The 25,708-nt window shown below is 38.0% G+C and overlaps 1 protein-coding gene and 1 long non-coding RNA gene across 11 annotated transcripts in view; one reads left to right on the top strand and one right to left on the bottom strand.

Moving 5' to 3' along the window:
- LOC112975449 overlaps positions 1-2,572 on the bottom strand; it is a 33,359-nt gene extending 30,787 nt beyond the window's left edge. For 2 of the 4 annotated variants that reach the window (XR_003256600.1, XR_003256601.1), the window contains exons 1-2: positions 1,047-1,162; positions 427-525 (exon numbers count right to left, since the gene is read on the bottom strand). This is a non-coding gene — a long non-coding RNA (uncharacterized LOC112975449). Of the gene's footprint in view, positions 1-426; positions 526-1,046; positions 1,163-1,287; positions 1,361-2,379 lie in introns of those variants that run through there. The other 2 variants (XR_003256604.1, XR_003256603.1) reach the window with 2 other exon arrangements.
- The window catches only part of GNB1 (G protein subunit beta 1), a 55,645-nt gene continuing 31,357 nt past the window's right edge, over positions 1,421-25,708 (top strand). For 3 of the 7 annotated variants that reach the window (XM_026085510.1, XM_026085511.1, XM_026085513.1), the window contains exon 1: positions 1,575-1,895. The gene's annotated coding sequence lies outside the window, so the exon portion shown is untranslated. Of the gene's footprint in view, positions 1,487-1,573; positions 1,896-24,716; positions 24,757-25,708 lie in introns of those variants that run through there. The other 4 variants (XM_026085514.1, XM_026085509.1, XM_026085515.1 and 1 more) reach the window with 4 other exon arrangements.

Genomic DNA, 25,708 nt, shown 5'->3' on the forward strand with positions numbered 1-25,708 from the left:
CTTGTAATAGCTCACCCACTTTGTCTAACTGACAAACTTATTCTTTCCCTTACTAACTATAGGTAACCACAGCTACCTTCCCAGAATGCATGATGGTAAGTAACAGGTTCTTTAAATACTGGAGTAGCAAGTGGCTGTTGTGGGGAGAGTTTGCAAGCTTTTGGGAAAAATGTTTGTCTGTAGCTTTTTTATGTTACTAGACCATATTCTTTTCAGGCAGATTTTCTAAGTACTCTCTCCAAAACTTGCTATGATTTGTTTTTTCTTTTCCCCCCTTTCTCCTTCTGTAGCTATTTTTTCTGCCAGTAAGCTTACTTAGTTAGTAAGGTAAAGTTCTTATCATTTGAGTTAACAAAGTATAAAAGATAGAAAAAACAGATTTAGGCCTGTTGATAAGGGGAAAATGGTGTATTACTGTCTACTTACTTTGTATCATTAAGTATTGAAGCGTTAGTCCATGAGTGCTGACGTGAAACGATTCTGTCTTGGTAATACCTGCCCTGCCTGGCTCATGTGAGGTCCAGTCTGTAAAAAAAGAAAGTTTTTTTTCTTGTTTGTTCTCTTATTTTTTGTTTGACTTGCTCAATTCAGTGCAATGCTCAATGCTTCCCAGAGCAGGGGTGGATGCTTATCCAGTAAGTAGAATTTTGAAACAGGACTCTGGAAACTTTGGCCATGCAAACATCCTTATAAATAAGACTTAAAAAAACCTCAGACCAATTTGTAAGACCACTGAATTGTCACTGATTCTCAAGTCCTTGAGGGAAAGATAGTAACATGAAAGTGCTTTCTTTCTAGTCTTCTTACTAGCATCTATTTAAGACCTCAACACACCCCTACACACACACCTTTGTGCTGAACAGTTCAGAATTTCACTCAAATGTTCTTTATACTTGGCATTGTCTTACGGTTGCGATAAGGACATCTGTTCTTCCTCCAGACCCTGCTCTCTCTCTGTGTTAACTCTCTAGTTAAACAATTTAGTTTGGGGGGGGGTCTGTTTTCTTTTTTTTTTTTAATTATCTTATTTTTTTATGCGGACATACTTGCCCATGCCACGTTTTGAAATCTGCGGAGGCCCGCAGCGCCCCGCAGAAAGGCAGCCTGGGCGCGATACGACGGCGCGGCGGGGCAGAAAGCGAAACTGCCCGGCCCTCGCCCTTTGTTCGCGCTCCGGGGAGGAAGCACCCGGCAACGGGGACGAACCAAAACAGAATGGGCGGGAGGAGGAAGACGGACAGTTGATYGAGTCCCCCTTCCTGTCGACTGAATGCTTGCTTCACCCACCCCACGGCTTGCCGCCCCGCCCGCTCGCTGAGGGCCTGGCTGAAACGGTGTTGCTTTCCTGCGGGTGTTCGTGTGTGTGGGGAAGCGGCCCGCTAGGCCCGCGCACCGTAGCCACGGCCCTCCCGGCCGTGCTGGCGTGTCACCGTCGAGGCAGCGTGGCCTCCAGCGCAGCGGGGCCTAGGCCTGCCACCACCCGGAGGTGCGAGGGGGGCAGGGCGGGGCGGTGCCGGGGGTGGCGGCGGGGCGGAGCGCCGAGCCGAGCCGGGGTTTCCCGGCCGGGCAGCACGGGCGGGGCGGAGGGGGGGGAGGTTACCGCGCCCAGGCTCTCGCTTCCCGATGGCTGCGGGGAGCTGAGCGGGGACCAAGCAAACGAGGAGGAGCCGAGACCCAGCGACCCCCCCCCCCGCCGCCCTCTCCTTCCGACTCCCGACCCCTCCCCCCCGCCTGAACTGCGATCTCCCCGGGACCAGCCAGACACAGCGCGAACGGCTCCCCTCCTCCTCCGCCCCCCTTCCCCTCCCCAGCCCGCGGGGGCGCAACCAGAGCAGGCAGGGGCCGCGGGCGGCGGACATACCGGCCCCGTTAATGAGCAGCGGCCGGAAGGGCAGGTAACCGTCTGAGGGGAGAGGAGGGCGGGTGGGGGTAGGGGACGGTCCGCGCTAAAGCCCTGTGGTCGCCGGTGCCCCTTCACCTCCGCTTGGTTCCACGAGTCTCTCGTCCGTATCCCAGCCCCACCCCGAAGCCATCTTCCCGCCGCCCCGTCCCCTTGGCCGCTCCCGGCCCTTCCCCCAGCTCTCCCTTCCATCCCCGGTTTCTTCTTCCTCTCCGCGGCTTCCACGCTACCACCCTCCCCCATTCTTCCCCATTGCTAATGCACTTCTCTTTTCCTTCTTTCTCCCTTTCCGCTGCTCCTCTTCAATCTTATTACCTCGGAGCTCCTGTTTGTACCTCCCCCCCACTCTCCACGCCGGTACCCTCCTCTTCGCCCACCCTTTCTTTGCCCCCGCGAGAAGGAAGGGCAGTTAATGGTTTGTCCACCTCTTTGCATAGCGAGATTGGAAATAATCCCCCCCTCCCCCCGCGCTTTCCCACCTCTTCGATACTTGAGCTTCCCCTAAAAAAGAAGTGTGTTTGTAGCTGGTAGAGGAGGAGGAGAAAAAGGTGTGGGTGGGACTGATTTTTCTCTTGAAGGTTTTAAGGCGAAAAGGGAGGAGACCTTGGATTTTTGCGGGGTTCCATTTTTAATTATAATTAGGCTGTAGTGATCTATGTTAGACGGTTTAGGGTATTTTCTTGTGTGTTAAGGTATAAAAGGTGAGTTTCCAGAGAGATCAAGCCTACAGAGGGACTATTTGGAGACAGATTCAAGAAAAAGCAATGGTGTCTGCTGTAATGGTGGAAAACTGATTAAGAGGAGACAGGGGTGAGACAAACAGGGTAAGACTGCTTCTAGCAGCCCCCAGTTCAGTGAAGGGAAGGAACGTCTGGGGCTTGAAGATTGGGTTTATGCTGCTTATACTGGGGGAGGAAGGGGCAGAAAATGTTTTGTTCTCTTTTAAAAATCAGGGATGAGGATGTGTTTAGCCTGCATATTTGTTTCCCCATCTTATTATGGTGCTGCATATTTCTGTGTGCCCGTAACAGCAATAATGAAGATCATGGAGGGTGTTTACTACAATAGAAAAATGAAGTTTTATCCTCGGAAGTGTTATTAAAATATTATTTCAGTACCGAACTTATCATTGAAAAGATTTCAATATTAATTTTTTTTACTCGTACAAGGGGATTCTTAAGGTGTAGGGTTTTTATTCTAGCTCTACAGCTTTGTATAAAAATGAAGATGTATAGAGTCTTGTGTATAAATATGAAAGAGGCAAGACATTTTATTAAAAAAAATCTTGTCCAGAAGAAAATCAGAATGATATAGAGGTTATTCTAAGGTGTCAATTTATCATTCGTGAAGATGAGCTGAAATTTTAACGAATGTGATATTTCATTATTCTCTAACAAAGTCATAGTTGGGACTCCTTATTTTAAATAAGGCATCCTTTCTAGGGTACTGACTGCCACGTTATGTATGGTCTTCGCAGTGGAAAATAGGAGGAAAGGACTGTAAAAATAAGGCTTAAATGATTATTGAAACAGCTTTTGAGAATAGCTGGCTCAACTTGGAGAGGTCATTTGAAACTGAAAATAAAAATTAAGCATTTTGTAGCTATTGCAGATCCTGTAAAATATCTGCACCTAATTATGGAAGGTTTATTCCCTATTTTAAGCCGGTCTGCTAAAACACAAGGATGTGAATCAAAACAAAACGCTGTCGATATGCATGTAAAAAGCATGTGAGAAAATTAAGATATTGCATTAAAATCTAAACTAGTTCTAAGTGTAGTATATTAGTCGTCTTAGATACAGTGTATTTTCCCCCTCTGTGTCCTTTAGGAGAAGAGAAAGAAGGGATGATAATAGTGTAGTTGTTTTGGTGGCTGCAGATTAGCCAGGGTGTGTGTTTGATTTTCTTTTTGCTGTGAATGAATGGATCCTTCTGTGCCCGGGCCCAATAACTGCAACAAGATGGCGTTTGCAGCAAGGCAGCTCTCATTTTTCAACTCCTCCTCACCACAGCCTTGCCAGTTAGATCTTATTCCGTAATTGTGTTTTAGATTTACTTCTGATTCTGTTTGCTTTCTTCTTTTTTGAGGTGGGGGTGGGAGGACCATTTGGAAGATTGTTACAAGAAATCTGTAGGTTTTCTTAATTTTGCAAGCCTCTCCAGATTGGCAACTAGGTGGGAGGAGTAAATAGTTTTAGTGAAATGTTCACGTAGGCTGTTACTGGATAAAAGGGTGACATGATTTTCTATTTTACCTTCCAGCGCCTGCTCAATGTCATCAAAATGATCTTTGTTTTTCCATAAGCATGTTGCTGAAAAATATTTAAAATTTAGAACATAGATATGCAAAGCTTCTGCTAGGGCTGTGTACTGTTGCTGGTTCTCTACCAGCCAAGTAATCATCAGACCCCATGTAGACAGTCATCCTTTTTGTAATATAAAAGTCTCCCATCTGCTTCAAAATCCTCATGATTTGTGAAGTCTTTTAAAACTGCTTTTGTCCTGAAATTATTGACATATTATAGGTAATTACTCTCTTTATGGAGAAGGGTAAGAAAGATTTTTTGGGATGTTAACAGTGCTGCATCTGTCAGGATATCATATTTTAAAATGATATTAGAGATTTCTAAAAGCTTTTATGTACTGTTTTTAATATCTTTTAAAAAATGGGCTTTCAGTTGTAACTTATGATATTTTACTATAGTACCAACCTTCTTAACCAGGCTATTTTATTTAGGTACTGTAGTTAATATTTGATATACCAGACTTATTCTCAGGCTTAAAATAATACACTGCCATAGCAGGAAAAATAAGACTTGGTTATGTTATGTCTCCTGTATTCAAATGAACTCCAAACCTTTGGTAATACCAAGACTTTTAGTTCTGTTTATCTATGACTTTATGTATAATTAGATGTTTGTTCTTTACTGTAATAACCCATCTGTAGTTAGTGCAGAGGGAAAGCAGGAAACAGAAGAGCTAATTTGCAGTTGAGGCTTTTGTTTTGAGGAGGGGAAAAAAAAAAAAGGTAAATGCTGAAATTAGCTAAATGTATTTTATTCATCTACYAGTTCAAGAACAATTTTTTTTAAACAAGAATACTTGTTTAAGAAATTGTTTATTCTGTTTGTTGATACTTTTAATTTGCTGTTGAACTTGCAACTACCTGTGCAATCTTTCCATAGTGGTACTTTGGCCTTTTACTACAGGATCAGGAAGGGGGAGGGTGAAGTGGGATCCTGTATTGAATAAGATAAGTTGCATTTATCCTTTAGTCGTTGCAGTTGCTCGGTCAGTATGTAGCAAGCATCCTGTCGTGAAGTTTTTGGCAGTGTGTAGAGTTAGAAATCCACAGTAAATTCTAATGGAACAGTTTTAAAATTACTTCTTTGCTTTGAAGAAATTTGAAAGCATGGTATTTAGACTTAACAAGAACTTATTTCTTCATGTGAAAGTAAATAATGAAGTTTTGTATAATTATGAAGTGTGTAGAACTTACAGTGTAGAATTATTTGTAGCATCATCTAGGAGTCAACACTCTCTATGCTATTATAACTTTTAGAACTAAAATAATTATAACTAGTATACTTAGACTATTAAAATTCTTAAAAATTACCCTGGAATGTGAAGAGTGGTTTGTTGTTTTGTGTTGATAAACCAACCATGTTAATACAATTACTTCAGGGTTATTTTAGTTATAGTAAAAATATGTATCATCTTGTGTTTGTAGGATGCCCTTTCTTGAAATTAGACAAGATGTTTCTGGCTACAGTATGTAATAACTTCCTGGTGTTATGAAGGCTTCAGTTTGGTCATGTAAAAAACAATTATAACTGTTCCTTCTTAGTAGTCACGCTTCTTGGTTGTGATTTCTCAATCACAATGTGAAATGAGATACCAGTAAGTGTAAAAGCTTGAGTGTGTAGACTTCACAGATTCTCATATTGCCTATTGCTGTAGCTAAGAATGTTAACAAACTTGCATTTAGTTAATTATGTAGTTTTTGCAATAAAATTGCAATAAAAATATTTGCAGATAAAAGTATGTGCAATAAAGCTGGAGTTGCTTCCGTTCTGTGAAAGCTGCTGTAGACTTGTCTCCTGTATGTCAGTCTTGGCTCATGTTTTAGTTGCTGAATTGGATTAAATTCTTGCTGTTCATGGATTTTGGCTCTCTGCATTAGTGGATTGGTAATTGATATTCGCAATTTTAATATCCAGTTTTAGCCATATGKCATACCATATTGTTTCAAGACTTCCATTTAGCACTAGTTTGTTATTAACAAGTGGAAATGAGAAATCATGCATTCGAGTGGTTGAATTAAGCTTAGGTGAATCTTCTTTGGAGCCTCTAATGACTGCAGTATGCCTGTATTTTGGATATTTTTTACAACGTAATATTGCTGATTATGTTGGGAAAATACGTGTAACCTTAAAACTAACTAGCTTGTGTTAGTGAAATTTTACTTAAACGTTTGAATCAAGATGAAGTGGAAATTTTAAGGGATTCTCTTGATTCCTTAAAATACAGACTCAAAATGAAAAGAATACAGATTTAAGTCATATTTTTTTTCTCTCCACTGATAATGTTGGAACTAGTATTGGCCAAAGTCATGATAAAAAAACAAAAATACACCCAAGCCCCTGCATTTCTATTTAACATAGCATCTAAGTTTATTATTTCTTCACAGGGTATCTAGTATTGTGGGGCTTGTGTGTGGGGGGGGCGTTGTTTTTTGCTAAACAGAAATGTATTCAAAATCACTAGATACTAGAGCCAACTGGTAGTTCAGCAGAACATTAAGAGCTTTTTAAAAGCTTTGAGCTGGCTACTAACAGTACCTTTACTTTAGATGCTAAAATAATCAATGTAAATTTCCATGGAAGACTTCCTAGTACAAAAAAGTGGACATTCCAAAAAAGCTTTTCAAGTAAAATACTGCATTTTTATTAAAACACTAGGAATCTTCAAGGAGAGGGAGGCAGAGGGGGAGAGGAAGGGGGAGGGAGAGAGAGAGAGAGACAGACAGACACGCAGACAGGAGATGGTTAGTCTTTGAATAGAAATACACAAAGGCCAGATATGTTATTGGCCTGTTTTTTAACACTGGCCTTCTAGAACATATACTTTATAATGAATATCTTGCCAAACGGTATTCATTTGTATCAAGTGCTTTTGGCAGCTACTAGATTTATTATAGAGTGGCATATAATGTCATACGATATGTAACTCTCTTGAAATGTAATGAAATATTTCTGCTTGTTTGGAAGACTGCAGCTGAAACCTTGAGTGTTTAGGTGGAGGGGGCAATGTTTACACTTCCTAATATGTCTCTAGGCACCCAGAACTCATTTCTTCTTGAACCCAGCTAGAGAGTAATGACATGACAATATTTATTTATGTTTATCTGGAAACAACTGAGACTTGGTGTTGCTTGTTTTGCATATCATATGCTCAGTATTACCAGGGATGATGTAATTAGGTATCTGCATGATAATCAGTACGTGTAAGGTACAATACATTTTTGGGATGTCACAGAAGTGTAATATGTAGTGAATCATGGAAATAATGACCCTAAATACTGTCCAGGATTTTCAGCACAGGCCTGAACACTTATTTGTTTGGTTCTTAAAATTTTTAAGTGACAAAATAAGGATTGCACATAAATTTTACATGTTGATCTGTTATTGAAATGTTTCTTCAATTTTTGGGGGGTAGGGAGAAGCAGGAATAAATAAGTGTTTGCGAAAGCAGTTATGCAGCAAATGCTTCAGTTGTTTGGATATTGACAGATTAAGCCTTACTGAAAACAAGAAATACAAATTATTGTAGCTGTTTTAAAATGGGAATGCTTGAGAAGAGGTTGCAGGTGTTCAAAAGACCTGGCTTTGGATTAATGAATAAGTTACCCTTTGTCAGTTGGTCCATGGTAATTATCCATGTCTGCACTCAAGATAAATGCAAGGTTATTCAAATAAGTATAGTCCTTTTTCATTGAGGACTAAATTAATTCCAGTATCTGAGACTCAGTGTAGGCTTAAAGTGTGCATATAGATGAATACTGTGGATCAATTAATACTAGAAACTTGCTCACGAGTCTGAGCCTTGTTTGGCTTGTGGAAAAGCAATCTGTGTAGGTTAATACCAAGATCACTGAGATTTCTTACTGACTTGAATATTTGGATAGATCTGTTTTAAAATTCTTTTTTCTAAATGTTTTGGCTTAAGTATTTTTAAATGATATTTTTGTCACTAGTCACAGACTTATGGGGGAAGAGCTATAGTTATTTTTGATTTGATTGGACTTGAGGGTTAAAAATAGATCTTTGTGTGCCTTGTCAGTTTTGGAATCGTCCTAATGGCTAAATGAAAATGAGGCCAAAGATTTGAAGAAGGTGATCTGAGAGAACGTAAAGGAGACAAGATATGAGATAGTTCTATACCTGACAGTGCTAAAGGCAGGATAATATTCAACATAATACTTTCATAGATATTATTTAGAACTTGAAGAGGGAGAAAAATCAGCAGAGAATAAAGGGAAAGAGAATGATTAAAAGAACTAAGTGTTGTTTAAATGAGATGCTGTTCATTGCAGTAAGGAGATTGTATGAAGCGCTGTTTAATTTAAAAATATATTTTTATTTAAGTAAAAGTTCAGCCTATATAATCACTTCAATTTCTAAAGATTCTCTGTGTAGAAAAGGAATACCTTTTATATGTTATAAGGATTAATTGAAATCTAGATAGCTAACCATTTTTTCTGCATGTTCCTACACTGATCTGAGGAACAGAAAAATTTGCTTAAAATTTCTTGCCAATTATATTTATGATAAACTTTTCCTCAGATGAGAATATCATTTTGCTCTCTTCTTGGAAATTGCAGTACTGTCTGCCAGGTGCCCAAAAAGAAAACATGAGTTATGGATGACAAACATATATTTTCATGCAGCTTTCTGTAATGCATTATTGTATTAAAAACTATATAAGGATTTTTGTCACTATTAACAGCTTTTTATTCCTCCTCTGCCCCCTTGTCCTCATCGCCTGAGTAAAAAAGTGTAAAAGCAAAATGTTTAGCTCTAGAAACTCCTGCACACAGCCTTTCAAAGTAGTTGTGAATGTTTTACCAGTCTAGGTATTAGTGCTGATTTTGTTTATCCTTACTCTGAAATCAAAATATATTGAGTATGGGGAACTAAAGAAATTTTGCCAGGCTCTGATATTACTTCCAGAAAGGTGAACAACCACACCCACAAAGCTGACATCACTGACAGGAAAGCAATGCCTTATGTGTGTGTTATTTTTTTTTCTTGTCACAGTAGGCTTAATTACAACAGGTGGTATCAGTTTTTACTTTTCTTTTGTACAGAAAGTTTCTGTTGTGAAACTATTGCAGGTGAGTTGTTAATTCTGTGCATCTTATGTTCTTCCTGCTTTTCTGACCCTTTTTGCCTATCTATGGTCAGATTTAGGGAGCCATCTTAAGTCTGTTCACTAACATATGCTTTATGTTCAGCCTGAAAATATTTTAAGATTTATTGGAATATGTCAATAGTAGAGGTAACCTAAAATTATTTGCAAAACCATTTGACAAGCTGAGTGGATTTTGTTTTATTTTTGCAGAACAAAATCTCAGTGTTGGAAATCTGTTTTTGAAGCAGATTTTAAACAGATTTCCAGCACTTCTGACAAATGGATTTGTAATTATTCACTTTAAAATTGCAGTTTAACTATCTTGGAAACTTCAATATGAATGCCCTGTATTGAAGGTGTACACTTCATTGCAGGGACTTTCTCATTAAAATGTCTGTGGTAACATGGGATGTATTTTGCTGGACTTCTTACTGAGAATTATTGAGCAGGTTGTTGAGCCTACAGATGTTTTTGGAGGTAATTTAGAATGCTTGTACCTGTCCAGATGCCCTGCCTTGCAGGTCACTACAGAGGTATTGCTGTTCTTCTGTAACTGGAGGGGAATATGTCTTGCTTTTTGGAGTTAGAGGAATTTTGACTGCTCTGGTAAATGCTGTTTTACAATCTGAACACTTTGTATTCAGCCCACCTATTTGGGCTATTGTAGGTATTTAAGTGTGATTTCCTGAAACAGTTGAGCAGTAGGAGGCTGTTCAGAGCTGCACAATTAGAAGTGTATGGAAGATATGAATGTGCCTCTTGCTGGTGCATAGATCTTAAAAGTTAATGTTTTGTTATCTTTAGTAGAAAAACTCTTAAGGGCAGGCAGAAACGTTCACTCAGCAAGCTTGAGGACTTCTGGTCAATGCTATTTCTTAGTGTGATATCAGTGTACAATATAAATAATTTCTGGTAAGATTTCTCTGTGGCGCAGACTAGAGCGATGAATCTGTTTTTTGCTGCATATGCAATTAGTTCTGTTCCATTTAGGTTTATTTAAATTGTTAAGCTAATGCATTTTTAGTTAACATCCAAGTGTGTGTGTTAGATGTTGAGCATAGCAATGCAGAATTTAAAAGTAAAAAATACATAAGCTTAAGTTTCAGTATGTAAAATATCAGGACTTTTAACTGCATAATACAAAACTTAGTATGTGTTCTGTTTCTCATAAATAAGGTAATAGTACTCAACAAGGCAGGCATATGCACGCTTCAAGATGCTGAGAAGAAATCTGATTATGGTCCTCTTGGATACTTGCTGTTAGCTTCCAAAACTTTTTTTCTCCAGATACCCTAACAAATGTTTGGGGTGGTGGTAATTTCTTTCTGTTAGCCTAGAAAAGCAAAGTAGTCGTGATAGTCTGCTGAAACCTTTGGTACTAAAAATAATTATACCCTACTAATTAAAGAAGTGTTTTTGTTGGAACATATGCTTGATATTCTGGTTGCGCATTCTTTGTAAAGTGGTAAACTACTGAAGACTTGGACAGATTCACTGCTATCTCTTTAGCAAAGGTGTTGTTTGTACAAAGATCAAGAACAGCTCACTTAATGCTTATAGCAACTTAATTGTGCTTCAGGTTACAAAATCCTGGATTTTGCTACAAGCCAGCAGATGCTATCCAGGTAGTAGTTTATAGATCTTTATAAAAGTGGTTTATAGATCTTTTATGCCTGAGAATTTAGTCAGAACTGCATTTCTTGCTCCTCAAAACCCAATAGTAACTGCTCTGGGATTTGGTGGATGAATGGCCCGTAAATATGTGTTTTAAGTTATACATTAGGTGAACTACTCTGTAGATAATACACATTGGAGCCATACACTAGATGACAAAAATGTTCTGACTTGGAAACAATTGTAGTAATCATGGGCTTCTGCCAAGATTGAAATAAAGATTTCTTTATTTTAAACTTAACTATTTGAAATCAAATGGCTGTAGTCCACCTGGATCTCTCATAAAATGGGGATTTCAAGGTTGGTCTAGAGTAAACTTGACACTTTTTTTTTTTTTTTTTTGGCTTGACAGTTAACTGTTGAACTTCCTTTGTGAGCACCAGTTAACCTTCCAGTATTTGAAATTATTGTGCACAGATGAGAATGGTATAGAAAAGCAAGGTGGTACTGAAAAGTGATATTGTCCTGAAGTCTCTCACTGGGGCAAGAAATGAACTGTTTTGTCATTGAAATGAGATTTATTTGTAGCTATTTCTGAGATGTGAAGTTTTTTTCCCTTGAAGGTTGGTGTTTGAAAGCTGTAAGCACTGAGCAAGGATCCTTGCTCAGTGCTTAACAGCAATACCATAGGAAGATTGTTTATTAAACTTGTAAATTTCATCTTGTGCTGCATTCAGTGATGCTTCTTAACAAATGAGGAAAAAAGCAGTGGCACATCTCTTGCACTGAGTATCAGCTGGGTAGAAAATTAAACCACTGTGAAGGTATTTTGCTTAAGAAGTACATTCCCTAATAGTTTAGGCATCAGTTTGTGTAGCTGTTCTTTAGTTTTCCATAATTTAGGCTCTTACTGTAGGAAAAACTGTTTTTAAAGCCATAATCAATCTGCAGTTGATCACACTTGTGTCAGGCTTTACTTAGTTAAAAGTTAACTTACAGTATTTTGAATTGGTTAAAAGACTGTAAAACACTTGCAGAAAGTGAAGTAATTTTGAACAGGAACACCTTAACAGATTTAAAAGCTTGACAGAATAGTATGTGTTAATGGATGCTTGAGAAGTCAGGGGATTGGGGAGGGAATGGCTTTTCATATATGAAAACTCTTAAATTCCAAGGGCGCTTTGGAAAGTTAAATCAGATTGATTAATGCCACATCAATTTAAAATCTTCCTTTATTCTTGTGCCTGTAGGCAGTATATGAAGCTTCAGTGTTTCAGGAAGTACTTCAGTCTGTCCTATAAACACAAAGTCTTGCAGAACCTGCACTTTAAAGGTGTTATATCTGAGCACAGTAGTTCATAGGTGTGAGTACTTGGATGTCTTCGTATTCAAGTTCTCTTACTATTTATGAAGTACCACAAATTGAAGATTCAATTATGTAATTTTTTCAAAAAGAATAATCCATCTCCTATAATCAAATGGAGTAAAATCTTGAAGAAAAGGGGGAAGCATCTTAAATGCTATAAACTCAGAAACTTTAAAAATGGGAGGAAGTTCTTCAAAACACTTTGGAAATCTTGGGCAATTCCTTAGATGTGAGAAGATGCCCAGTAATCCTCTTGTTCACTTTTGGTCTATGTTCACCTCTCTTCCCCTTAACTCATATCAAAAGACAGAACTCGTAGTAAATCAGACTTTGGGAAATTCCTTTTGGCTGCTTATCTGGGAATTAAAAGTAAAGTATGTGAACAGGTTTTCCTGGGTTAAGGTGGGATGTTAAGCTGTATTACCCAACTAGCAGTGACTGCCTGTTTACCTGGATATGTACCATCGAGAGTTCAAGACTTGGGTCTGAAATTTCAGTCTAATTTGTCCTGTAGTAGCTTTTTGTTCCATATCCTTGCAGTTCTGAATCAAAACTCTAAAGGGCTCACTCTGGGGAAACTGCATTTATTCCTGCTTCTGTTGCAAAGAGTGGCATAGACATCTGTGAATCAGCAACTGCCTTGCCAGTTCACAACCCAGCATATTAAGGAAACCAAGATGGGAGATAGTTTCCTGTCATGCACTGTGCTGTAAACTGTGAATGTTCAGGTGCTGGTTAATGAGCAGCTCAGCTCTTCTTAGAGCAGGTGCAGGAACTTAAAAGAAAGATAAGGTGGAAGCTAGAGATGGGAACTACTATGACTGTGTTGTTCCCATGTCAGAATCCTGAATGTGCTAGGTAAGGTGGAAGTGGTCTGTCTTCAAATCCCTTTGCTTCCATTTTTAAAGCACCAAGATGATACATTATTTACTGCAGTTAGTGTGTTTTATGTTTAAAGAAAAAAAAAAAATTCCTTTCCCCAAAACTCCACACAGACTTGCACAACAGTAGTACTGAGCAGCTCCAAATAAACATGAAAGTGTGCTTGTATAAAGTGAGCAGAGGATCTAGGAAATCAGTGCTGAACCTCATGAATTACAGGTGTTTCAGCTAACATTACCATATTGCTACTGTCTTTGTTAAACAGGATTTACTTCCTTGGCTTTACTTTACACTTGTTTTTTTGCCCTGAAATAAATCAGGTTGTCCTATGATACTTTTACTTTTGGCTTATTTAATTCCCTCTGGCCCCCATCCCTAGAAGTCCTTTCCCCATTTTCTTTTCATGTTATTTTGTTCTTATTTTTCTCTGTTTTGATCACTTACCCAGATGTATAGTATCTGGAAGAATACAACTGCTACCTAAAGACTAATGCTGAATGTTGTAAAAGGGTGAACACAATACTATGAAAAGAGGAATGTGAAAGCAAGTATTTCCTGTTGTACCTTTGTGCTTTCTGTTGTAGTACTGTCCCTGGGTTGTACTTGAAGTTTACCTTTTGTATCAGTATTAAGCATTGCTACATTGTGTATTCCAAAACACCCCTTCTCTGTCTAATGACTTGGAGGTCTCCTGTGTTCTACTTTTCAGTCTTTTAGTCTTGCTTTTCTTGTTGTTCTGCTGTACCTTAACTTTATTTTATATCAGCAGTAAATATCAAAATAGAGCAATTGCTGGGAGAAATCAATGAGCTACTATTGGGTATAAATCGTTGCTATGAGAACTAAATGAAACTGCATGCATCTTGACTAAAGATGGATTATGCTGATTGCAGGGCTAGAGAACAAAGTATTGCTCAATCTATTTTGGGTATAAAGATTAAGGAAATCATGCCATACTTTAAAAGAATCCTCAGTAGAGATTATCTACTGTATGCATAGAATATTTTTGTTGGTTTTAAGGTTCATTTAAATTTTTTTTAACTTCAGGCTTGTACTGGAAATCAGTTATTTCATGAATGGGAATAGCTTAACTTCATTCTAAAAATGCTATGTTAAACTTTTACTCAAGTCCAGCATACTGTTTGAATAACTAAATTCTTATTTCAGTACAATTCTTTTCTTTCTTTTTTTAATTGGCTGTTCAGATAATGTCTTGAACACAGATAGTTGTAAAGAAGTATTTTCCTTTCTGATGATCTCTGAGGCTGCTGTGTATAGTCAGGGTGACAGACACACAAATGGAGCAGATAGTTTTTGTTCAAATGACTTTACTACCATATTTTTGTCCATGCAGGATGTGATAGTAGTTATGGGGGTCAGAAGGTAGTTGTTAAGCCCTTGTCCAGCCCATCCTAGATGGTTGTGTTTTTAGTAAAGCAATCCTCTTGCTTACTTTCTCAAAGTCAGTCTAAGAGCTGAGACAAGAAGCTATGTTGCTGAAGTAATTTCAAGATTGGACCCTAATATTAAAAGGCATTTGGTGTGGAGCTTCTTGGTCCATCTTGTAAAGTACAGTGCAGATTTGATAGAATAGAAATTATCTTTCTGCTTCTGAAAACATTTTTCATTAGTGTTCTGATGACCATAGACCAATAAGACATGTAAGCATGTGACTATCTCAACTGAAGTCAGTGTGCCTACTTGAATGAGTGAGGGACACACTTTTCAGAAGCAGAATTGATTGCCCATAAAAGACCTTTCTGTATCTGTAAATGGCTTGCTTGGCTCAGGAAAAGAATATGTTTATTTGATTAACTTTCAAAGTGCTACACTTAGCAATGTTTATGAATACATTCTTGAAATTCAAACCATTCAAAATTGGTAGAAATAGCCAGTCAGTTGTGTGTGTGTGTGTGTGTATACATACACACACACACTCATACTTTTTTTTTAAATGTTGTGAATAGGAAGCAACTGATTCTCAGTTGACTCTTTACTAGCTGACATGTAAAATGAAATGGATGATTTGGCTTGTGCTCATAAAATTGTTGAGCTGAAACTTAGGGAAATAGAAAATGCAACAATCTTTTCTTTTTTATGATAGGAAGTTTCATTCTTTTTTTTTTTATGCTTGTGCCTGGATAGGTCTTGCTGATTTCATATATAAAAAGTATATTTATATATATAAAAAGTATTCTTCATGTCTGACTTTGCTATTTTTATTTCCTCTTTTTTGTGTTGTAAATACGTGCTCATATAGCCCTTTTCCTCTAATCTAATATACTAACATTGTAATAAAGATCTTAATGTACCTACTGATGTCACTGTAACGGCAATATGTGAAACAATACATGATTTTTAGCAAGGTTGAGAAGGTAGGTGGGAAGGTGATGCCAAGAGAGATGCATTGGCAAACAGAGCTGAAAGACAGTGTTTAGGCCTTTGGAAAATACTTTTATTCTTCTCTTACCTTTTCACCCTCAGTGAGCATTGGTTGAATCATCTGATTGCTTGGGTAACAAGGAATGGTGTAATGACCTATTTCTGTGCTAGGTTATGCATCTAACCATTCACGTGCCTGTGAATTCAGCTCAACATGTTGCAGTTGCGCCCTGTGCCCTCCTCAGTGTCCAATGTGAGTTATTTGGGGAGAATTTGAACAGAACATCATCATGCTAGAGAAATAAGTCTTTATGAGGACTTCTTGAATGTACTTGAGGTTACAGAGCATAAACTGAAAACCTGCTGGAAAATGAGTATATCCAGAAATGACTCTTTTAATAATCCTTGGAAACTTCATGAGAGCTAGCAAAGATGATGATTCTTAATAGGGCTGTAAGCTTGCAAGGCATGTTCTTAAATCATAGGTTCCATAACTTAAATACATAAATAAATATGTTCCTAGCAGGTTGACCTTTATTAAAAGGAAGAAATATATGTGCTTAGATATGAAGTGCATTTTTTTTATATGTTTGCTATGTTATGCTATTGATCTGTCACACTGGGATGACGTGTAAACTGTTTTGTCCTACAACAGCGTGCTTCTATTTATTAGAATAAAGTGTACCGTTTATAATTTGTGTTCCAGACTGCCCTAAGCCTTCTGCCTATAGGTTCAACTGATCTAAGTGAGAGTTTACACAGCTTGTGAAAGGGTATTACCCTAATACTGTGGCATTACTTTAGGTCCACTGGAAAAGAAATAGTGTGGGTTTTTTGTTTTGTTTTGGGTTTTTTTGCATGATTCTATTTAACTACTCTGTAAACTTCATGTGTCAGGCAACTTTCTTTTGACTGATTTGTCCTATGGTTTTACCCCTGTTCCCCTCTTTTGCCTCCTTAACACTTCTAAATCCACACTATGAAACTGTTCTCATCATTACCAGCTTTCCAAATAGCTCTTGCTGTGCTTCTTTTTTTTTCTCTTAAGTAAAGGTCTTAAGCATTTCTGATGATAAAGGGCTTATGTCAAAAATTGTTTCCTCAAAAAAAAAAAGTAAGTAACTTTGGCGCAATGCCAAGAGGATATAAATAGTTACTGTGAAAAATTGTTGGAAGTAAATGAACTGTGGTATCTGGACAAGTGGAAAAGCCTAGTTGATTCAGATTGCTTGGCCTTGGAGAACAACTAAAAAATTTTTGACTTGTCTCTCAGTTAAAGAGCAGAGGTTTGTTAGCCTAGTAAGAGCAAGTTTTTGGTTTTGCAGCTTGTCTGGCTTTGCGTTAGGGAGAAGGTGTTTGGATTGAGTAATAATTATGCAGGTATTACTACTTTTTTTTTTTAGCTACTTCTCTGTTCGTGGCAATAACATTAGTTTTAAATAGCAAGATATGTGGTGTGTCAGTCAGTAGTATTAGTATAAAAGTAGCACTGAGATCCCTATTGTGCAAGTGCTCAGCCCTGTTGAGGTAAACAGCTTCTGGTAAGCTTACGAAGGAAATAAAAATGCCAGTGAAAACTGAAGACTAATGGTGAGAGTTGAAGGAAACAATGGAAGATGCCAGCTGACATAAGAAATGGCAACTGGAGAGCCTCGCCAATTTTTAACCAATGTTCAGTTATTGTAAGGCTCTGCAGATAGAGTTCTAATGTCTTCCTTAAACCTGTACTTATTTATGAAGCTGAAGTGCAAGGCAAAAACTGATCTTTCAACTAATGAAAAAAAATCTGATGAGATGAATATAGTATGAAGTGGATTTAAGCTCCATCATGGGGCCTTATGTTGTGAAGGTTTCCTCCCCCCACCACCTGTATTTATCAGTGATGGCTTCTTCATTTGATAGAAATGACCTTGCAAGTCTGTGGAAAAGAGGTTCCTTTTAGCAACTGCTGAAGGTTTAATAAACCACCTGCCCCTTCAGAAATGGTTCTGACTGGCTTTTGTTTCATTGTCCGAATGGTAGCATGTCTACTGGAGAAATGAAAGAAGGAAGTGCGCTGAAATGAGCATCATCTAGATGGCAGTATTTCAAAAGTGAGACGCATTATTTTTGAAGTGTTTTTGAGATTCTGATGTCAGCTAGATACATACTATACAGAGAATATTACATATCAAATCTTTAATTTCTAGGGTGGTTTTACTTTTTAATGTGGCTACTTCTTGCCTTGGTAACTGTATGGAAATAATTGTAGCTCTGAATTCTTTAAAACCTAATTTATCTGTCTGAGGGGTAGTTTGGTATAACTTGCTTAACAAAATAATAAATATCCATTATATTTTATGTGCATGTTGTGTTTTGCTGTGTTCACATGTAGGCTAAGCTACTTTCACATCTGTTTTTTAACTTAAAGCTGTGGGTTCTGGTCTTAAGATTACTATGTGAAAAGTAAAAACCGTAGACTAAGTCTTAATTCTCTTCTTAATCTAGTTCTTAAGAAATCTGAAACAAAAACACACCAAACCAGGATATTTTCTGCTTGCTGCAAAATGAGTATTGCTATATAAGGCAACAAAGATACAAAAAGGAAACCTGGATGCAGTAAGAGATTGTGTGTGTTATTAGGGTGTGGTTTTCATTCATTCTGATACTCTTCCAACTTCCATTAGCAATCATGAATGTTTTCTTTTTCATGCATATTTTCTTTGGCTTATTGGTAAAATAGAAGAAAAAAAATGTAGCCTGAGTGAAAAATTAAAAAGTTTCAATTTTAGGTTATTTTAGCTATGTAAAGGAACAAAAGCCTAGAAGCCTGTTGTAATAAATGCTTAGTCATTTCTGTGCTGGTTATTTAATAATAACATATTCTCCTTTAATGTTGTCTATTTTTCTCAGTCTGAAGAGAAGGGAGATGTCTAGTAGTATGTGACAAGGAAGAAAATTGCTTCCTTTTATTTAAGAGGATACTTCATGGTTAAAGTGACAGTTTTCAGTAACTTAGTTTTGAGATAAATATAGCTAGAAATTTATGCACTACCACCTTAGAGACAATCAAAAACATCACTGGCCAGATTGACAGAGTTAATGTGGTTTGTCAATAGATTGCCCTTCAGAAGGAATAATTGCATATTTTGCAAAATTTTGAACGAATTAATAAAAACGGGAGTACTGGCTTTTGAAATTTTTAATAAATAAGTTTCTTTGAAAACTGATGCTGAACGTTTGAAACTTTTTTTCTTACAATTAAGCTAGCTCCCATTGCCAGTCACCTATCAGGAGACGTTAGAATTCTTGTAAATATGAATTTCCTTCAGAAAAGAAGATATGTAGTGAAGAAGTCTTTGGCTTGTATCATCAAGCTAGCAAAATGTTAATGTCAGTGGACTACTTTAAAGTTCTCATAAGAACCCTCTTAAACAGTGTACCTTCAGGCATATAGGTTTCAGTAGTCTGTTAAACTTGTAATAATTTGTTCTTTCATTCTTTACATTTTCTGCTGTACCTAGAGTTAAGACTTTTAATAATGCACACAGCTTGGAGATGCATTTAGAAGGGATTAATGAAGTGACCTGTAACAGTCCAGATTTATATGCTTAAAAATTGCATCATTATGATTTTTAAAATGTAGGTCATGGGATTAGCTTCAGAAAATGTGAGTATTTTGGCAACATAAGGACACTGTCTTCTGTGAAAACAGCTTGAGTTTGTTCACTGTTGGTGGCAGAAGGAGGCTGGCCGATTCACCACAGAGCCATTTATTACAAGCATGTGTCCCCACCAAGATCTTGAGTGCTGTTCTCTGCTGATCATTATTCTATTTTGAGAAAGTGGTAAACTATCCTAAAGGCTTATTTTCAAATACTTGTTCAACATAGGGAGTGGTGAGTACTCAGCTTCTAGAAAATTTAAATATACATGCACAAGCTGGTGGGTTGTGCGAAACAGATATAGTTGGAGTTTGAGTTTCAGTAGCATGTTGCATCACTGTATAATAGCACTGAGGATTTTGCATTTAGTTAATTTTTTTTTTTCCATGAGTTTTATTCTGTAGCAGTTTTGGAGGAGGCAAAAATGCAGTGTTTCTCTGAGACGATAGCTCAAATTTGGGACTTCGAATGTGAAAATGTCTTAAAGATTTGGGGTTTTCTAAGTATCAAAGTTTTCCAGGTTAGCTAAAACATCTGGTTTCTACACTAGATTTTCCAAAATGAAAGTTTTGTTCTTTTTGCAGAGTACTAGAAGTTATTTATGGTGGGTTTTGTTTGTTTTTTCTTATGTATTAAAGTAGTAAAATCACTGCCCTGGCTGCTGAGTTGAAGGCAGTCTGCTAGAAGGCCTTGTTGATGAGTCAGAAGCTGTTTCATGTAGACCTGCTATGTTGGGATTTTCATGTTGTATGTGGGTTTTTTGTGTGTCTGAATAAGGTTACAGGCTGAAAGAATGTAGCCAGAACTTGGAAAGTACATAGAACTGACCTTTATTATATAGCCAAGAATATTTCTGTGTTCTGGGGAGCTGTGAGGAAATAAAACTTTTCCTAATGCAATGTTTTCTAGATCTAGATCAAGCAGGGTAGAAAAAGTGTATGCGTTTCTTCTGAGGTAAAGTGTTTCCAGGTTTCTGATACCCTATTGGAAAGCAGTATATCCCAAAAACTTTGCATTTTTGACTTTGAAAAAATCAATGGAAATGTCACTCATATTCATGAATATGTTAATTCTTAATAGGGCTGTAACTTCATATAGGCACACTCTGAAGTTATGGACTACAGAACCTGAATATACTTTGAGCACTGGAACAGGTTGCCCAGAGTCTCCTTCCTTGGAGGTATTCAAAAGCCATCTGGATGGGGTCCTGTGCAACGTGCTCTAGAGGACCCTGCTTCAGCAGAGGGGTTGGACTAGATGATTTCCAGAGGTCCCTTCCAACCTCAACAATTCTGTGATTCTTTCTCACAAATTCCTATGCATGGGAGACAGATGAAGGATTACACTTATCAGAAAACTTGTCTTCAGATGTGGCAAGCACAACATAGCTTTTGAATGACTTAACTTTGTCAGTTATTCTGTTTAAAAAAAAAAAAAAAAAAAGTGCAAAAACCATCAAGTATTAGTATCGGTAACCCTTGTAGAAAGCTGCCTAATTGAAGTGGAACCCATATTTGAAGAATTGAGCTGTACGTAATAATGAGACATTTGTGAATTCACAATTGATTCAATTACAGATACTAAGTTTTAGCTTATGTAATTCTTCTTCTTTACTGTGCTTGCTGCATTGAAAATAGAAATATATTGCTAGCTCTTCAGCCAGTTTTTGTAACTGTTGCATAATGAGCCTTAGCACTTATCTACCTAGTACTCATATTCAGTGTGTACTTCACCCTAATGCATGGGAAAATGTCTGAGCAAAATACCTGCTCCATCTGGAAACTTGGCAACTCCGCAACACACAAAGAAGGGAATACTTCCCACAGAAATGGTCCAGTCATGCTATCTTTTGACTGCAGGAGAGTTTTCAGTAAGTTTTCAAAGGAGCTGTATGCTTTAGCATCATTTGTACTAGGGAAGTCTGTTTTGCAGCCCTGTTTCTAAAGTATTACTTACTCTTTTCAAAACTCATATGATAAGGAATTATGGACAGCACAAAAGATTCCCAGAACTTGCCAAATTAGTGCATGGGGAGTATATTCGTTCACCTAATATATTTAGATTTATGAATTTCAAAATACTTTTTGATACCTCTGTAGGCTGTCCTTCAAAGCTCTTCCTGTAGGATGTGACAGCAAAGGCTAGGCTTCCTGGAATACGGATCTGTGCTTGACAAGAAAATTTTGAACTGAAATTAGCTCTTGAGGTATCTCTCACACATGCAGATAGCCACAGTGTGCTTTCCAGCTGTGCGATAGACCTGCTTATGTTAAAAGTTAGGAAAAACATCAACCTGAGTAGAATTTTTATGTATACAAAGTAGTCTTGAAGCACATTTTTTAAATTTCAGGCTTCTAATTCCTGTTGCTTGGTGACGTAACTGGAACTTTGGATTGGACTTGGCAATGATTTGAAAAAGTCACGTAATCTCTTGGTCTTTAAGATTTTGTCCCATGATAAGGTTTTTGATGCTGTCTCTCATAATGTCCTCATAGGCAAGCTGAGGAAGTACAGGATAGATAAACAGTGAGGTGGATTGAAAATTGGCTGAATGGCAGTGCTCAGAGGGTTATGATCAGTGGTACAAAGTCTAGTTGGAGGCCTGTAGCTAGCGGTGTATGCCAGGGGTCAATGCTGTGTCCAGTCCTTCAACTTATTCATCAGTGACCTGGATGAAGGAACAGGGTGCACCCTCGGCAAGTTTGCTGATGATACAAGACTGGGAGGAGTGGCTGATACCCCAGAGGGCTGTGCTGCCATTCAGAGGGACCTTGACAGGCTGGAGAGATGGGCAGAGAGGAACCTCATGAAGTTCAACAAAGGCAAGTGCAGAGTCCTTCACCTAGGGAGGAATAACCTCATGTACCAGTACAGGCTGGGGGCTGACCTGCTGGAAAGCAGCTCTGCGGAGAAGGACCTGGGAGTGCTGGTGGACAACAAGTTGACCATGAGCCAGCAATGTGCCTTCATGGCAAAGGAGGCCTGTATTAGTAAGACCATTGCCAGCAGGCTGATGGAGGTAGTCCTTCCCCCGTATTCAGTACGGATGGGGCCACACCTGGAGTGCTGGGTCCAGTTCTGGGCTCCCCAGTACAAGAGAGATATGGAGCTACTGGAGCGAGTCCAGCGAAGGGTCACTAACATGATTAAGGAACTAGAGCATCTCTCATATGAGGAAAGTCTGAGAGAGTTGGGCCCGTTCAGCCTGGAGAAGACTGAGGGGGGATCTTAACAAGACATATAAACATCTGAAGGGAGGATGTAAAGAGGATGGAGCCCAGACTCTTTTCAGTGGTGCCCAACRACAGGACGAGAGGCAATGGGCACAAACTGAAATGCAGAAATCTAAGGAAAAACTCCTTTACTGTGAGTGTGACAGAGCACTGGAACAGACTTGCTCAGAGAGGTTGTGGAGTCTCCATCTTTGGAGATGCTTAAAAACTGTCTGGACAAGGCCCAGGCAACCTGCTCTAGGTGACCCTGCTTGAGCAGGGAGATAGAACTAGATGATCTCTAAAGGTCCCTTTTGACCTCAACCATTCCATGTGTGATAATCAGCTATTCAGATTGTAAGGAAACTTTTAATAAAGGAAGGTAACTTGCAGTTCCCAGTTTCACTGACTTTCTCTAATATGTAGCTTGACATGTAATGGTGGTGGTAAGTTTTGTGTACCAGAACAGAAGCATCTGCATCCTAAGTTACTAAATGTCTGCGTACACAGAGCTTTCCATGTGGGGCGTAGGATATGTCCCTTTCAGATGGAGGATGTAACAGATTAACAAGTTTGCATTTGAAATTGTTATTTTGCCTTAATGATAATACTGAGTGGGTTTTTTTGTTTGTTTGTTTGTTTTCCAGTGAAATCATCTCCAGCTGAGTGCCTTTAGTAAAACAATCTTATGTACCAGTCTGGCAGGATGATGTGCTATGCATATATATACTTTTTAAAAGGGTGTAAAGGCAATGGAGTTTAGTTTTTACCTGTGTTGACTAAGATCTTTTTTAAACTACATTGAGTCAAAACACATGTCTATGCAGAAGACTGCACATTTTAAATTGGTACAAAAGCAATCTGATGTCTGCCTGGTACAGTCTGTGAAGATAAAGTTCTGAGAAGTCTGGTATACTGTCACCTGGGTGGTGGTAGGTTTTGGTGTTGTGATCTGGTGGTGCTTTTTGAAGAGTCTTGAATATTTTTGCTGCGGTTCTGTAGTAGCGACATTTTGTGAGTAGATAACATATTATAGATCCTTCTACTCAAATGTTTGAAAATGATTCTTATTGTAAAATATTTGTTCTTTATTAGAATCTCTTTCCTTTATTATATCACCTCCTTGCCCTCTCCTGGTACTTTTAAAAACATACTACTTGCTTTTTGGAGCCTAGATCTTTCATCTTTGTTATGGGCCTATGTTTTTTTACAGGTCACTTTCTTAAAGTGCTCTTAAGACTTACTCATTATCAACCCTTTGARTTCTTGCTTGGTTATTAAGCCGCACATTTAAGAAATGGCTTTCCAAGAGTTGAGGTGTTCTGTGATCATCCCTACCTGTGTCCTTTCTTCTAAATCATTGAGACTTTGCTGCATTTTATTCTTCATAGGTAATACTGTCATGTGTCATTCTTCTGTAATAATGGATTGTTTCTTTCAATGTCTTCTTTAATCAAGTTTTTTGTGTTCCTGTTTACCTGGGTAGTGTCCAACTTTCTCATTTTGATGTAAAATAACTTGTCCATTTTTTAAAATGGCACCGCTTTGCATTCTTACTTGTTGAAAAGATCTAAAAATGTGTGAAGGTATCAGGCTTTCCAACTTGAGATTGTTAATATATAGTTCTTAAATTATTTTTTCCACTGTTTACTTTCCTTTGGAAGAAGGAAGATCAATACAGAGAGTATCCTTGTTGAAAAGCTTAGAATCATCTAGCTTTCCAAAAATAGCTTCTGCTTCAGGTACTGAGTAATATTACTAAGATTGGAAATTCTGTGTTTAATTGTTTAGCAGCAGTTGAAATTGAGTTTCTAGAAGTAGCTCATTCTCAATACTGCTAGAAAGCCCTAATACTAGCTTTCTATTAATATAGTACTGTTACATTGTGGAGTAAATAGTACTCACAGATGCTGAATTTTATCTATATTAATCTATTATGTCAATGCCTGCAGGAACTTACTGAAGCTATTATTAATCTACAAATATGGGTTTGGAAGTATAAAGCTGAAAAGGTTTGCCCTCTCAAAAGGTGTGGCAGAGTGTAAATAGAAAATGGCTGCAGTAATAACATCACAAATGTGATGAGATGCTTTGTCTTTGTTCAAAAAAAAGTTTTCAGCAAATGTCTTGTCTTGAATAAAGTAGAGAACATTAAGACAGCACTGGCGTCATAGATACTGTCATCTATTCCATTAGAGCTATCAAAGTGGCTTTGAGTTTTGTATACCCAAGTTAAGAATAATGAAATTTTTGGGTACTGTGCTCCAATTTGCCTGTATGTATGAAACTGTTGTCCTTTTCAGGTATACTGTCTTTGTTCTACATGCAAATACTGGAAAACTGGTAGGTCAAATTCCTCCTCCCTCTCCCTCACCATACATGCTTATCTGCCAGATAATACTCAGATTTGGTCAAATTCTCTTTATTTTTTTATCCTTATCAGCTCCCAGGAACAAAATTTAAGCAGTTAAGGGATACCCTGAGCAATACAGTTTTACTCCATAATTTGTGTTGGCAAGACTACCTTAAGATTGGGTGACGCTTCTGAAGCAAGGTTCATTGGATTTTTATCAAATGGAAATAAATGAACTTATTTAACTGTCATTGGAACTAGTAGTAGCTTCTCTGCAAATTTAATTTGATGCTCCAAGATGGTGCTGCTGCAAGTAAACTAGCATCTACGTTTTTGCATTATGATGGATCTTTTTGCTGATTTGACTTAAAACCAAACCAGTTGTTGTGGGAGAATAAAGTATTTTTACTGTATTGAGCTAGTGCTGATGCAAGGGGGAAGCAGTAGGAACAGATGGGATGGGGAAGGAGGACAGCCCCTTTTGGTGACACCTGACAAAGTAAAATGACTAAGTAGATACTTAAAGGTGCTTTCTGCTTTGAACTGCTGCATAGCAAGCATTGGGTGGTTAGGGGTAGCAACAGGTTGGCTTCCATTTGAATGCAGAGCACCAATTTTGAAATTACTCTGGACTCAACTGTAGTGGTAAACTCCAGAAATATTTTGCCACCTTGAAAAGGTGTTTTAAATTTGTCAGTTACTTCTAGAAGTAAAAAACAGAAAGCTAGAACTCTGAAGACAGCTTTTGAGGTTTTGCAGTCTTATTTGGTTTGTGTTTTTATGCATAACATTTACAGAGATAAAACTTTAAAGGACTAAGCATGTATGTTCACAACGCAGATAATATTTTTGGTGCAGTTGCTTCTTTCTGAGAAGCCAAAGCTGTAAGACAACAGTCTAAACTTCTTAAGGCCAAGGAGGTTAATTTACATCTCTTCAACA

The sequence above is a fragment of the Apteryx rowi genome, unplaced genomic scaffold (assembly GCF_003343035.1).
Source record: "Apteryx rowi isolate R43461 unplaced genomic scaffold, aptRow1 scaffold_67, whole genome shotgun sequence".
In the NCBI taxonomy this organism is placed as follows: domain Eukaryota; kingdom Metazoa; phylum Chordata; class Aves; order Apterygiformes; family Apterygidae; genus Apteryx; species Apteryx rowi.